This window comes from Carcharodon carcharias, chromosome 18 (genome assembly GCF_017639515.1).
Source record: "Carcharodon carcharias isolate sCarCar2 chromosome 18, sCarCar2.pri, whole genome shotgun sequence".
NCBI lineage: Eukaryota > Metazoa > Chordata > Chondrichthyes > Lamniformes > Lamnidae > Carcharodon > Carcharodon carcharias.
The window spans coordinates 92,480,142-92,495,332 of record NC_054484.1 but is presented as its reverse complement, the minus strand read 5'-3'; positions in this window follow the sequence as shown (position 1 = coordinate 92,495,332).

Genomic DNA, 15,191 nt, shown 5'->3' with positions numbered 1-15,191 from the left:
AGCGGCCTGGAGGGAGCTCGCTGCTGCCTGTGCCCCAGGCGGGCGATTGCAGGGCCAATATACTGTCAGCACTGCCTTGATGGAGAGCCGGCCTTTGGTTTCTGTAAGCAGGGCAGCGACAGAAATAACTTGCATTTTTCTTCCCCAACACACAGTAGCAGCAGATTTCCCTCTCATCAGAGAGATTAGAAGACAGCGAAGTGACTTCTGTATCGTATGCAAAGTCCACACAAATTCTGTTATCCAGCATGATTGCGCCATCAGAATAACTACTGATTAATTAGTTCTATCGGTTGGCAAATCGAAGGCACATTCTAAATCAGGCACAATAGGAATACCAAATAAGGAGCTGGAATGTTTCCCTCCGATAATTGTGTGTTATGTTGCAGGAGAAAACGCAAACACGTACTTAGGGAATGAAACTAAAATGGATTTGGCAGAGTAGTGAGTCAGAAACTGCAATCGCCTTTTGAGGTTATGCTTCAGAACGAACCTAATAGGTTGGCTACCTTTAATGTTCTTTCAGATGTTTTATGAATAAAGTATATTTTTCAAAAAGAAAAGCCTTATGAAGCAGATGTTTTCATCTGCAGCATTTGGAATTGTTTATAAAATCTCTTATCGATACCAAGCCTACCTTTCACCGTTATGTTCAAAACAGGACCACAGCAACAGAAGCAAATGATTGCAATAACACCTTGGAGCACAACAGAACATTTAAATATAAACTGACAGGAATCTTGCAGATAAGCAAATCCTAATCTCTTCTAGACAGCAATTTGATTGCTATCCCACATTGAGGGAAGATGAAATGTTGATCCTTACGCTTCAGAAGATTAATTCAATTCAAGATAAGACTTGAAAATAGGTAAACTGAAATCTAGAAAGTGTGGTGGTGATAACGCTCTGTCCCACACGAGCAGGACTATAAGATCGAAATGGGTGCGGTGCAAAACCAGAAATTTGGCAAGGCTGAACATTTCAGCCCCTGAAATTCAAACATTTGCTCATTCATCACTGGACAGAACTGGACATTTGTGTTATCGGTCACCTTTCCAATGGTTAACTGGACTAGACAAGTCATGGGTTGTTTACATCCTCCGTCATTCACCCACATGGCTTGCACTTCACGCCAAATACCTCTTATCCAAATAGGTATTGATTTCACACAATAACCCAGGTTGTGTCCCTTCAGTGACGCAGATTTCTGGTCACACGTTATTAGTTTGGGTAAATTAACTCCTTGCTAATAAATTTCCCCAACACCTAGCTGCTTCTGCTAATTCAGTAAATAAATCATGCATGAACGACGGGTGAGCCCCAAGTAAATGACACACAGGCGATCCAACAAAGTCCAAAGTTTGCTCTCACCCTTATTCTTCCCCATTGGCCAGTGATATAAGGCTGTGGTTCTCAAAGTGTGGTCTGCAAAGGTCCGCCAGGTAGCCCCAGCATTGGTCCAACATGCAAGACAGAGACGTGCGACACCACGGCCAAGGGAAACAGGCTGGGACCCTCATCCTCAACACTCATGTGAGGCTTCACAACCAGACTGGCTCCTGTGTGCACAGTTCGAGTAACCAAAAACATGACCAATAACGATGTAGTTTTATAAGTAAGATTTGTGTTACCATTGATTTTGTTTCACTAATATAAATGTGGGAGGTTTTGTGGCACAGTGGTTAGTGTCCTTACCTCTGAGTCCCACTTCAGGACTTGATAGCTAAGGAGGGTGTGTTCATTACAGGGCCAATATTGGCCTGTAAATCCTTCCTGATGGCAGGCGGTAAGAGCAGGAGAGTTTCCTGGTCAGCCATACTGCAGAAAGGCAAACCACTAAAGTACTTTGCCCAGCATGATCATGGACCGATCCAATGGTTGCCAAATCCATCTTAGGACATGCTACCTGGAGGAGGAATACCCGATGTAAATTAAGTATTAGTTTCTCAGAAGAAGATTATTGTGATGATTTTCTAAAATGCTGTATTAGAATGTTTCAAATAAAGATGTTCTCTTGTAGCATTGGTGTTTATTATAAATACAAAAATATCTATACTTTTGTTTCAGCCTTAATTTAATAACTTCTGATTTAATTTTTAAAAATGCACAAATATTAATTTAGTGAAAAAACAGCAACATATTTATCACTTCCATAAATCCCTTTAATTCCGATGAGATTTTTGCAGTGGCAAATGAAAGCAGGTGTGGGGAGGACTGGTGGGTGGTCTGTGGGGTTTTATGTCCCTTCCAAGTGCTCCACAGATGTAGAGGTTTGATAAGTGCTGATTTCAGATTATTGAGACCAGTGGAACTTTGGCTTTTCATTCTGCCATTCTTGATTGAATACCCTTTGTTCTTCAACATATCTGAAACGTAAAGAATCCCAATGTCTGACCAAAGTATGTAAAAGATTCTGTTTATACAGTGCCTTTTGTGACCACAGGATATCCCAGAGCACTTTACAGCCATTTAAGTACTTTTGAAATGTAGCCACTGTTGCAGCAGCTAATTTGCACACATCATGGTCCAACAAACAGCAAATGACCAAATAATCTGTTTCAATGATTGAGGGATAACTACTGGCTGGGTCACTGGGAATTAATCCTTACACTTTGTTGAAATAGTGCCATGGGATCTTTTACACCCACCTGAGAGGGCAGTCCTGAATGGTGTCGAGCTTCTTCAGTGTTGTTGGAGCTGCACTCACCCAGGCAAGTGGGGAGTATTCCATCAAATTCCTGACTTGTGCCTTGTTGGATGGGCTTTGGGGAATCAGGAGGTGAGGACACCCAGTCTCTGACCTGCTGTCATAACCACAGTATTGTTGTGACTGGTCCAGTTAAGTTTCTGATCATGGTGACCCCTAGTATGTTGATGGTGGGGGATTTGGTGATGGTTACACCAAAGGGAGGTGGTTAGACTCTCTCACTTGGATTTCAAGTACTTAAAATGCAAGGTCACTTACTAGACACCTTCCCACTGAAGTACCTGAGAGAATTCAATCATACTAGATGAGGCAGTGACCTTAAAAATTTAGTTACAGTCTCTAAGCATTTTGTAGAAGTGAGGAGGAGATACCACTCTGCCTCCAATCTGGGAGCGATTGACTCTTGGTTGAGGTAGAGTTCCACAAGAACCTCACCCAAATGGCCATTTGATACAAGTCATTGCCTGTCAGTGATTGATTTGACTCAAGGGGCATCACAGCGAAGCCTGTTTCTCCCCTCACCAGATGTCCTCACATCTACACTTCCAGCAGGATGGTGCTCAGGATCAGGAGCCCTGCCTAACCCAGAGACACTGAGCACCATTGTGGCGATGAGCAGCCCCACATCCACCAGCACTCACAGCTGATGCCCCATAATTCAATCTAGACTGGGGCACCAATCAGCGAGTACGCTATCGAGAAATTATAGAACAGCTATATCCCAATCTAATGTGAAATGCTCACAAACAAGAAGCCCGATCCCAGATTCCTGTCAGATTGTGTGGATAACATTTAAGACGACAATCAGAGATACTGCCTGGCATATGTTTTATACCCCACAACAGAGAGGATCCCAATACTGGGTGGTCCAGTGGGTTGGTATATTGACTTTTATCACTGCAACTTCCTTTTGAATCCAGGTCTTCTCTGTGGAGAAGGTGCGGGATGGGGAGGTGGTTAAAATTTTTGAAGTTTCCCTGGGGAGTACAACCCAGCTTAAAAGTGCCTAATTCTAAGATAATGCTTCTGGTTCAAATCCCACCATGGCCGCTGGTGGAAGTTAAGTTCAATTAATAAATCTGGAATTGAAAGCTAGTTTCAGTAATGAAACCATTGTCGATTGTTGCAAAAACCCATCTGGCTCTCTAATGTCCTATAGGAAAGAAAATCTGCTGTCCTTATGTAGTCTGGCTTACATGTGACTCCAGACCCACAGCAATGTGGTTGACTTTTAACTGGCTTCTGAAATGGCCTCACAAGTCACTCAGTTCAAGGGCAATTAGGGATGGGCAGCAAATGCTGGCCTTGCTTACAACACCCACACCCCATGAAAGAATAAATTTTTAAAAATTCTGGTTTTAACGGAGGCCTGATTGGAAATGAATGAGAGGTATACTCAGTGAAATCAGATATTTAATAATTGCAGGCGGGCATGTAGTCATTGCTGCAAATAATGTCCTCACGAGATGTTAATGAGCTGTTGGCAAATTGGTTTTAACTTGGCCCCAAATGTAACTGGAGAAGCACTGGGCTCCGAGGCTTGAGAAACTGACCAGCCAAGCAGTGGTGCAATTGAACTGCACTTCACCTGGCTGTTTAAACTTGTCACCTGAGTGAAAACTCCTTATTACAGCTGCTGTCTCAGTGCCCCCGGCAAATGTTTGGCAGAGAGCATTTGTGTGGTACAGCTTTCTTCAACCTTGGAGGATTTCAACCAGACAAGATCAGTATGACAGCCACATAAGGTGCATTTAACATAACATCAGAAGAGGGAGACAATCGCCATCCACAGTAGCAACAACATGCTGTGGTGGGATCTATAGAGGTGCACAGGAAGAAAGGTTTGCAGTATTTTAGTCCAGAGGTGATGGCTCATGTGTATGTCAGATCCCCAGCTTTCTACTGTACTTAATTCTCAGGATGTGAGTGTGGTTGGCGAGGCTGGTTTTTATAGCCAGTCCCTCGATGCCCTTGAGAAGGTGGTGGTGGGCTTTCATCTTAAACTGTGGCAGATCTTGTTGGAAGTGTGCATTGGTGATAATGGGTGAGAGCAAGATCAGGCTCACCTGATACCCCCTTGCCCCACCCCTATGGGGCCTTGGCTGGCACCCTCGAATTGGACTAGCACCTGTATCAGGAGCAGAGGGAATGTGGGTGCCCCTGAACAAAAATGACTTGCTGTATGTTAATGGTATGTTAATTATATTGTTAAGATGCACAAGTGAAGACCACTGTTTAATTAAGTACTCAGAGAGACTGACGCCATTCACGTCCTCACCCTTGCTGACTGTCTGGGAACACTGTGGTATTTCATCCTGCCATCCACCAGTGGCAGGGGTCCCCAGTGGAGGGCTCTGTACCCAGGAGTTCTCCCCTTTCCCATCAGGGAACTGGCGTGGATGGTTCTGCATGTACCCTCCCATACAACCACAGATCACGGTGGTTCACGGGCTCCCAGGACAACTATATTTTCCGTGGCCTTGAGGAACCCATGTTCCACGGGTATGTGGTTTGTAGTAGGTTTCAGCCCCTTTTTCATTTCTTAAAGGAGTTACTGCTTAAGTTTTGGTTGCATTTCAGCCCCATGCTCCCGATCTTTGGCCACCTGATGGGGAGTTGGGGGGGGAGGGGGCGGGGGGGGCGCGTGGGCTGGGGTGAGGTTGGGGGTTGGGCAGGGAGGACATTCTTGTAAGCCTGCTCCTGGGCCTGGCCAAGCTGGCCATCAACAGGCCCAGGCAACCGGTGATCGAGGAGGTCACCCGGCCCAATTGTCTGCCCCTCTTCCATGGCTAGGTCCTTGGAGAGGGAAACATGTGGTGTCCATTGGCATGCTTGAGGCCTTCCACAGCCGATGGGCACCACAGGGGCTGCAGTGCTTCCTCAGCCCCCAAAATGACATTTAAGCTTTTCTCTTTTGATACAGTGCCCATTGATGGGCTATCACTTTAATTTGATTTGTTAATTTGCCCACCTGTTATAGTTTGAGCTCAAAAGAGTATAAAGAAAGACTGCTGTGACACTGGGTTAGTAGGTGGATGGTAATAGTGCATTCTGCAAATAAACTATCAAGAAATGGATAAAAACAAAAAAACTGCGGATGCTGGAAATCCAAAACAAAAACAGAATTACCTGGAAAAACTCAGCAGGTCCGGCAGCATCGGCGGAGAAGAAAAGAGTTGACGTTTCGAGTCCTCATGACCCTTCGACAGAACTGTCGAAGGGTCACGAGGACTCGAAACGTCAACTCTTTTCTCCGCCGATGCTGCCAGACCTGCTGAGTTTTTCCAGGTAATTCTGTTTTTGTATCAAGAAATGGAGTTGTGTCTTGTTTCATATTTCACCATATGTCTTGAGTTCCATTTAACAGGCTACATTTTTACTTTAAACACTCTGAACAATGGAAAGTCCCTGGAGTGTTTTTTTTAAATTCCTCTTTTGCATTCTCTTCCGCCTCTAGCAGCACACAACAACTCGTACCTTCCACTGCTTTGACAGTGAGCAGATCAGCTCTGGCTTATTTCTATGACAAGGATTCCTCTTTGTACAGGAAGTTCATTAGCCTGACCAGGGGGAGACCAATTAGACACAATGAAGGGGCGGAGGGAGGCAGATCACTCCACTCTATTAGTTGTACGTTAATTATAATTGTTAAGGTACACAGTGACACAGAGTAATGCTCTGCAGACCCCTGGTTCAAATCCCACCACAGCAGATGGTGGAATCTGGAATTACCATTGTCAATTGTAAGAAAAACCCATCTAACCACCAGGGAAATCTGCTGTCCTTACCTGGTCTGGTCGACATGTGACTCCAGACTCACAGCAATGTGATTGACACTTAACTGTCCTCTGAAATGTATCAAACTGCTAAAAAGTCTAAAAGGAATGAAACTTAGGCAACCTCAGCCCTGTCGACCCCTGTTTGGGGGCTAGTGTCAAAAGCAGGAAAGCTGTCTCACAGACTAGTCAAGAAACAGCGGAATCATAGCTTTCAGATCATGTCCCAGACACCACCATCACCATTCCTGGGTATGTTCTGTCCCACTGGCAGGACAGACCCAGCAGAGGTGGGTATACAGCAGTATACAGTCAGGAGGGAGTTGCCATGGGAGTCCTCAACATCTACTCCGGACCCCATGAAGTCTCATGGCATGAGGTCAAATATAGGCAAGGAAACCTCCTGCTGATTATCATGTACCGACCTCCCTCAGCTGATGAATCAGTGCTCCTCCATGTTGAACATCACTTGGAGGAAGCACTGAAGGTGGCAAGGGTGCAGAATGTACTCTGGGTGGGGGATTTCAATGTCCATCACCAAGAGTGGCTTGGTAGCACCACAACTGACAGAGCTGGCTGAGTCCTAAAGGACATAGCTGCTAGACTGGGTCTGCAGCAGGTGGTGAGGGAATCCATAAGAGGGAAAAACATACTTGACCTCATCCTCACCAACCTGCCTGCTGCAGATGCAGCTGTCCATGGCAGTATCAGTCGGAGTGACCATCGCACAGTCCTTGAGACGAAGTTCCGCCTTCACATCGAGGATACTCTCTGTTGTGTTGTGTGGCACGATCAGCATGCTAAATTGAACAAATGTAGCAACACAGGATTGTGCATCCATGAGGCACTGTGGGCCATCAGCAGTGGCAGAATTGTACTAAACACAATCTGTAACCTCATGGCCCAGCATACCCCCCACTCTACCATTACCATCAAGCCAGGGGATCAACCCTGGTTCAATGAAGAGTACAGAAGGGCATGCCAGGAACAGCACCAGGCAAACCTAAAAATGAGGCGCCAACCCGGTGAAGCTACAACACTAGACTACTTGCCTGCCAAACAGCATAAGCAGCAAGTGATAGCCAGAGCTAAGCGATTCCACAACCAATGGATCAGATCTAAGCTCTGCTGTCCTGCCACATCCAGCCGTGAATGGTGGTGGACAATTAAACAACTCACTGGAAGAGGAGGCTCCACAAAAATCCCCATCCTCAATGGTGGAGGAGCCCAGCACATCAGTGCAAAAGATAAGGCTGAAGCATTTACATCAATCTTCAGCCAGAAGTGCAAACAGCATGATCTACCTTGGCCTCCTCCGGCGCTTCCCAGCATCACGGGTGCCAGTATTCAGCCGTTTCGATTCACTCCACATGATATCAAGAAACGGCTGAAGGCACTGGATACTGCAAAGGATATGGGGCCTGACAATATTCCGGCAATAGTACTGAAGACTTGTGCTCCAGAGCATGTGCACCCCTAACCAAGCTTTTCCTGTACAGCTTCAACACTGGCATCTACCCAGCAATGTGGAAAATTGGCTAGGTATGTACTGTACACAAAAAGCAGGACAAATCCAACATTAGTGACCCATCAGTCTATCCTCCATCATCAGTAAAGTGATGGAAGGGCTTATCAAAAGTGCCATCAAGTGACACTTGCTCAGCAATGACCTGCTCACTTATGGTCAGTTTGGGTTTTGCCAGGGCCAGGCAGCTCCTGACCTCGTTACAGCCTTGGTTCAAATATGGACCAAAGAGCTGAACTCAGAGGTGAGGTGAGAGTGACTGCCCTTGACATCAAGGCAGCATTTGACTGAGTGTGACATCAAGGAGCCCTAGCAAAACTGGAGTCAATGGGAATCGGGGGGAAATTGTCCACTGGTTGGAGTCATACCCAGCACAAAGGAAGATGGTTGTGGTTGTTGGAGGTCAATCATCTCAGTTCCAGGACATCACTATAAGAATTCCTCACAGGAGTGTCCTCAGCCCAACCATCTTCAGCTGCTTCATCAATGATCTTCCTTCCATCATAAAGTCAGAAGTGGGGATGTTCGCTGATGATTGCACAATGTTCAGCACCATTCATGACTCCTCAGATAGAAACAGCCCATGTCCAAATGCAGCATGACCTGGACAATATTCAGGCTTGGGCTGACAAATGGCAAGCAACATTCACCCCACACAAGTGTCAGGCAATGACTATCTCCAACAAGAGAGAATCTAACCATCGCCCCTTGACATTCAATGGCATTACCATCACTGAATACCCCACTATCAACATCCTGGGGTTACCATTGTCCAGAAACTGAACTGGACTATAAATACTGTGGCTACAAGAGCAGGTCAGAGGCTAGGAATCCTGTGGTGAGTATCCCACCTCCAGTATCCCCAAAGCCTGTCCACCATCGACAACTCAGGAGTGTGATGGAATACTCTCCACTTGTCTGGATGAGAGCAGCTCCAACAACATTCTAGAAGTTTGACACCATCCAGGACTTGATTGGCAACCCTTCTACAAACATTCACTCCTTTCACCACCGACACATAGTGGCAACAGTGTGTACTATCTACAAGATGGATTGTCGGAACTCATCAAGGCTCCTTAGACAGCACCTTCCAAACTCACGACTACTACCATCTAGAAGGACAAGGGCAGCAGACACATAGGAACACCACCACCTGCAAGTTCCCCTCCAAGTCACTCACCATCCTGACTTGGAAATATATCACCGTGGCTTCACTGTCGCTGGGTCAAAATCCTGGAACTCCCTCCCTAACAGCACTGTGGGTGTACCTACACCACATGGACTGCAGTGGTTCAAGGAGGCAGCTCACCACCACTTTCTCAAGGATAATTTGGGATGGGCCATAAATGCTGGCCTAACCAGCAATGCTCACATTCCATGAATGTACAAAAAATAAAAGATGAAGGGCATTGGTTAATTAATTGCCTAGGGAACTTATACAGAGAGACTGGTTTCCTTGGAGATGGAGCATGCTGTGTCCACTGGCACACTTCAGGCCTTCCATGACCAATGGGCCCCATGGAGGCTAAAGTGCATCGTTAGCCCCCAAAATGCTATTTTGATTTGATTGGGAAAGTTTCCTTTTACATTTCCTTAATTACAGTTTTTCTGAGGGCTGTCAATTTGATAAAATCAGTTTACTCGTTAACTTAATTTGCTATTTTTCTTCCCCTAGTTAATTTGGTCTATCAAAAGAGCAGAAAGAGAGATTGTCCTTGGGGAGGGAGGATGTGATGTCCACGGGCACGATTAAGGCCTCCTGCAGCTGGAGTGCTTCCTCATCCCCCAAAACTACATTCTCATTTAATTTTGAAAGGTTCCTTTAAATTTTCTTTTAGTTACAGTGCTCTTTAAAGGGCTATTAATTGGTTTAATTGGCTTTTCTTTATTGGTTAATTTTTTTTTGTTTGCTCTGGTACTCAAAAGAGCATAAAATGAGACTGCTGGGGCACTGGTTAGTAGGTAGAATACAAACATGTCATGCTGCATTCTGTGCATAAACCTATTATCAACAAAAATATTATTGTCTAGTTTCATAATTCACCAACTGACTTGGGATTGGATTAGCACCTTCTTATTGGACTCAGGTATCCCACTGGGCATCTCCCTAGGAGTCTGAGATTGGAAATATTGTCCTTGGGCACCAGGACTCTGGAGTGGGGCTCGAACCCATAACTTTCTAACTCAGATTCGGGAAGGCTGCCACCCATTCGGAGCTCATTTCCAGTTCTTGCAATGTAGTAAAACATTTCTGGCCTGTGTTCGATGCAGTCCCAATAGTGACTGTCATAGCAGCTGGCAGTGACTGAAACTGGGGATATACACAGCGATGCTGTGTTACACAACAAGAATGTTCCCTGGATATATGCCCCAGCCCCCTCCCCATCTTTAAGGCATAATTATTGCTTATTCCCCACTTCACCATTGCAAACCGATATTCTAGTCACTCCAGGGTTGATCCTGTGATACTGCGGGAATCACAGCTGTATAATTCTACATTCCCTCACAGGTAATACAGCCTTCTTGACCCCACTAGATTCCACAGGGGTCACTTCATTTGAATGTGTTTGGTAACCATTCCCTGCTCATTTCCCTGGTGTGCCAAAAGCCTGACTGCAGCATGTGGATGGGGAACTGGAAACTGCAGCAAGCAGCTCTTAAAGGGCCGCCGCAATTCGGGCTCTGCCATTTTGAATGTGTGTGCTGCTGAAGCAGAACCGAAAGCACTGCCCCTTCCAGCTTTGGATCTGTGTTTGCTGAGAGCCCTGCTACTCAAACCACCTCCAGATATAGCCTGTCACGCACATTCAGTCTTCCAGATCTGTGGGTGGCAGGAGGAAATGTGATAGAACTCTCTGGAAGAGTGCCAGGCTTGGCTTCCATTCAATGATGGCTCACTGAAAGGAAAGGTGTCATAGAGCCATTATGACACAGCAGGAGCTCATCTGACCCATCAAATCCATCATGCCGGCCTAATCAACGGAAGCATCAAACACTCCGTTTGTTGCCATGCTGTCAATGCATCCTGGAAAACTCTCCTCAGGCCTTACAGCCTCTAACCACTGCGGGGGAAGTGTTCCTGCTTCCATGACCAGTTTACCTAAGTACAGCAAATATCACGCAATCTGGCGGCTTCCTTCAGAGGCCTGTGTCCTGACTCCACATCCCCTCAGGGCCATATTCCTTTGACCACAGCTTACCCCATGTGTTGCCCACTTCCCAACTGGCCTGCAAATTGCCTGGAGATGTTGTTTGTCAGTGAGGAGCTCTGTACAAACACATTTTAGTGTTGTTGTTGAACAGCTGCCAGAGGTGTGAATTAGGCCTGAGGTGTTCTGCTCTTCCCCTTCTTTCCAAAACACCAGTCCTCAGCTCGGCCCTGCCAATCTCTGGGGTTTATCTGCGATCAAGCATGTGGCAAGGGAAAAAACCTGCAACTTTCTAGCTACTGAAGAGGCTGAAGCCATGAATAAAGCCATTGAAGACAAATCTTGACTTTATGCGGGAGTGTATTTTGAGTCATATTGAGTCAGCACTGAAGGCAACAGAAATAAAAGACAGGAAAGATATAAAACCAACTGCTGACCCATGGTCATCAATGTTACAACACAACAACAGCAACATGCATTTGTATAGTGCCTTGACACAGTAAAACACCCTACGATGCTTCGTAGGAATGTAATCAGATCAAAATTGATACTGAGCTAAAGAAGGCGATATTCGGACAAGTGCTTGAAAGCTTGGTTAAAGAATTGGTTTTAAGCAGCGACTTAAAGGAAGAGTGAGGTGGAGAGGTTTAGGGTGGGAATTCCAGAGCCTTTCAATCTTAATTATTACACCAAGTATCCCCAATACTTTCCATTGTGATGATGTGAAAATACAGACAGCGTAGGTTTTATATTTGGAAATACAAGGGACACCGTTGGAAGCACAGATGTGGCCTGGTTAGGGACTTTTTAAATCCTTTGTTGGGTTGTGGCTGTTGTTGGCATGGTCACCTTTTAGTGAGCATCCCTTGTTACTCTGAGATAGTGGTGGTGTGGCAGAAAAATGATGAAGTTGAAGAAGCGAATGTAAAGGGATTGAAGTGTGGTTTAGTCCCAGTGGCTGCTGAGGCTTCTCTCTGCATCACATTATATGAATGGCAGGCCTGTTTCTTCACTGGAGCTTACACAGTGAGATTGTTTCCACAATCTGAGAAGCTGCCCTGCTTTGGCAATACACTGGATGTATAGGTGGCCTCATACAAAAATTAAGTAGAAAGGACTTGTATTTAGATAACGCCGTTCACAACTATAGAGCGCCTCCGAAGCACTTGCCAGCCAATGAAATACTCTTTTGAAATGTTGTGAGTTAATAAACATGACAACCAATTTGCATTCAGCAAGATTCCATCAATAGCTATGCAATAAAGTTTCAGTAATCTGTTTTCATGCGTTGGTTGGAGGGATAAGTATTAGCCAGGGCACCAAGGAATACTTCCCCATTTTTCTTCAAATGTCACCAAGGGATCCTCTACATCTACCTGAGAGAACAGTCAGGCTCTTCAACCAAAAGGTGGCATCTCTGACAGTGTAACACTCCCTCAGTACTGCACTGGTGTGCCAGCCTAGATTATGCGCTCAGGTTTAGTACCACAAGCTCCTGACTCAGAGATAAGGCTGAGATGCAGACGACACTTGGTTATAAATAACCGAAGTTCAAACCACACCGATAGAAGGACATATAAGAGGTGCCCAAGTCTGGCATCGTGAGTTGGTGTTGCTTTTCAAAGCACCCAGCTGATGACAGCTGCCCATTATACTGGTCAGTGAAGCTTTCTGTAATAGGATTGAGGACATTTTCATTCTGCCAGTGGAGGTACTGGTCCACACTTCAGGCTCTAGAGCTGCTGAGGCCGGAATGCAACTTCCTGAGAGGAATATAATCATCACCCACTCACCCAGACTGATCCCAGTTTCCCCCAAAGGAAATCCAGGGAATTGTTAGAGCTTCAATTAGAGCTGGAGTGTTTAAAGCTTTTATGTGGAGTAAAAGACACATAGAAGTGGGGAAATTCTTTCAAGGAGTAACACATTCAGCCCAAAGCCTCACCTTCGATCAACAAGGGGGTTCGATCAACAAGCATCAGATTGAATCATTACTCAAAATCCTAGGCCCTGAATCCCCACAGTAAGGTTGTCTTGGTGTTCTGCTGCAATGGTTATTTAATGGCAGTTCTTCAGGAGACATGAGGAATACCTCAGATGATATTGGGAGATTGGAACACTCCGCTTGCCACACATGACAATTCAGAGCCCAGGTATTTTATATGTCAAAGCATTTCGCCCATTAAATGAGCTGTCCGTGTACATAATATGGTTGATTTTCCCATTCTGTCTGCCTGGTGCGGAACCTTGCGCGCTGTCCCGCTCCCCTCCGCTTTGGGAAATTGCACATGGCAGGAAATTTGTGAGCAGCATGCACCAAATTTCCTGAAATGCACTCCTGCCGATGGTGGGCCCCCATGTCAAAATGTCATTTCGATGTAGTGGTTTCCCAAGCTGTAGGATTAGAGATGGTTGTTGGGAGAAAGGGAAACTTGTCTGGTAGGAATGTCCTTCCAAGAAGAAAATGGTTATACATTTGAGAGGGAAAAATACATATGGCCACTGGAAAAGAGAAGGACAGTGGGACTAATTGCATATCTATTCCACAGAGATAGCACAGGCATGATGGGCTGAATGGTCTCCTTCTGTGCTGTATCACTCTATGATTCTAGCGACTATCTTGAGTATTGGGTAACTCACTGTGTGATGTTCTTTCATCACTTGATCGGATCACTGATAGGGAAAGAGAAATGGGATATAAAATGGATATAAGCAATTAGGGATAGGCAACAAATGCTGGCCTTGCCAGCAATGCCCACATCCCATGAAAGGATAATTTTTTAAAAACAATAGCCAGAGGTCAAATAGGCAGTGAAACTACCTGTCCTAAAGCAACTCAGGCAAGCAAATGGAATAACTAGGCTGGAAAAGAGAAACTGGTCTATCCAGTCTGTTGCTTCTTGTGATACCTAGTGCATCCCAAAACTGACACACCTCACTCCGCCCAGAATCACAAAATCTCCGATCAGAGGCAAAAATAAAACCTGAGCTAATTAGATGAATCAATCTGGAAAATCCTCCTCCCACCCTTTTTTGTGATCGAAACTGGACCAGGAGATTGCACAGGTTCTGATTTATATTACAGGGGGGAAATAGGGGGATAGCTGTAGCTCAACGCTCAGACACAAGCACCAAATTCAGGCTGATACTTCAGTGCACCACTGAGAGAGTGCTGCACTGGCAGTGGTGCTGTCTTTTGGATGAGATGTTAAAGCAAGGACCTATCCAACCTCTCAGATGAATGTAAGAGGAGGAGGTGATGGGGTAGTGGTATTGTCACTGGGCTAGTAATCCAGAGACCCAGGGGTCTGGATTACCCAGTAAACCCAGGCTCTGGAGTTCGAATCCCACCACTGCAGATGGTGGAATTTGAATTCAATAAAAATCTGGAATTAACAGTCTAATGATGAGCATGAAACCATTGTCGATTGTTGTAAAAACCCACCTGGTCTGGCCTACATGTGACTCCAGACTCACAACGATGTGGTTGGCTCTGAAATGACATAGCAGTTGTCTCAAACCGCTATAAAGTCTCAAAAAAGGAAGGGAATGGAATGGGATGGATCACCTGGCATTGATCTAGACATCGGAAACGACAATGGCGATCTCAGCCCTGTCGACCCTGCAATGTCCTCCTTATTAATATCTGGGGTTAGTGCCAAAATTGGAAGAGCTGTCTCACAGACTAGTCAAACAACAGCCTGACATAGTCATACTCACAGAATCACACCTTACAGATAATGTCCCAGATACCACCATCACCATCCCTGGGTATGTCCTGTCCCACCAGCAGGACAGACCCAGCAGAGGCGGAGGCACAGTGATATACAGTTGGGAGGGAGTTGCCCTGACAGTCCTCAACATCAACTCCAGACCTCATGAAGTCTCATGGCATCAGGCCAAATATGGGCAAGGAAACCTCCTGCTGATTACCACGTACCACCCCCTCCCCCAGCTGATGAATCAGTGCTGCTCCATGTTGAACATCACTTGGAGGAAGCACTGAAGGTGGCAAGGGCACAGACTATACTTCA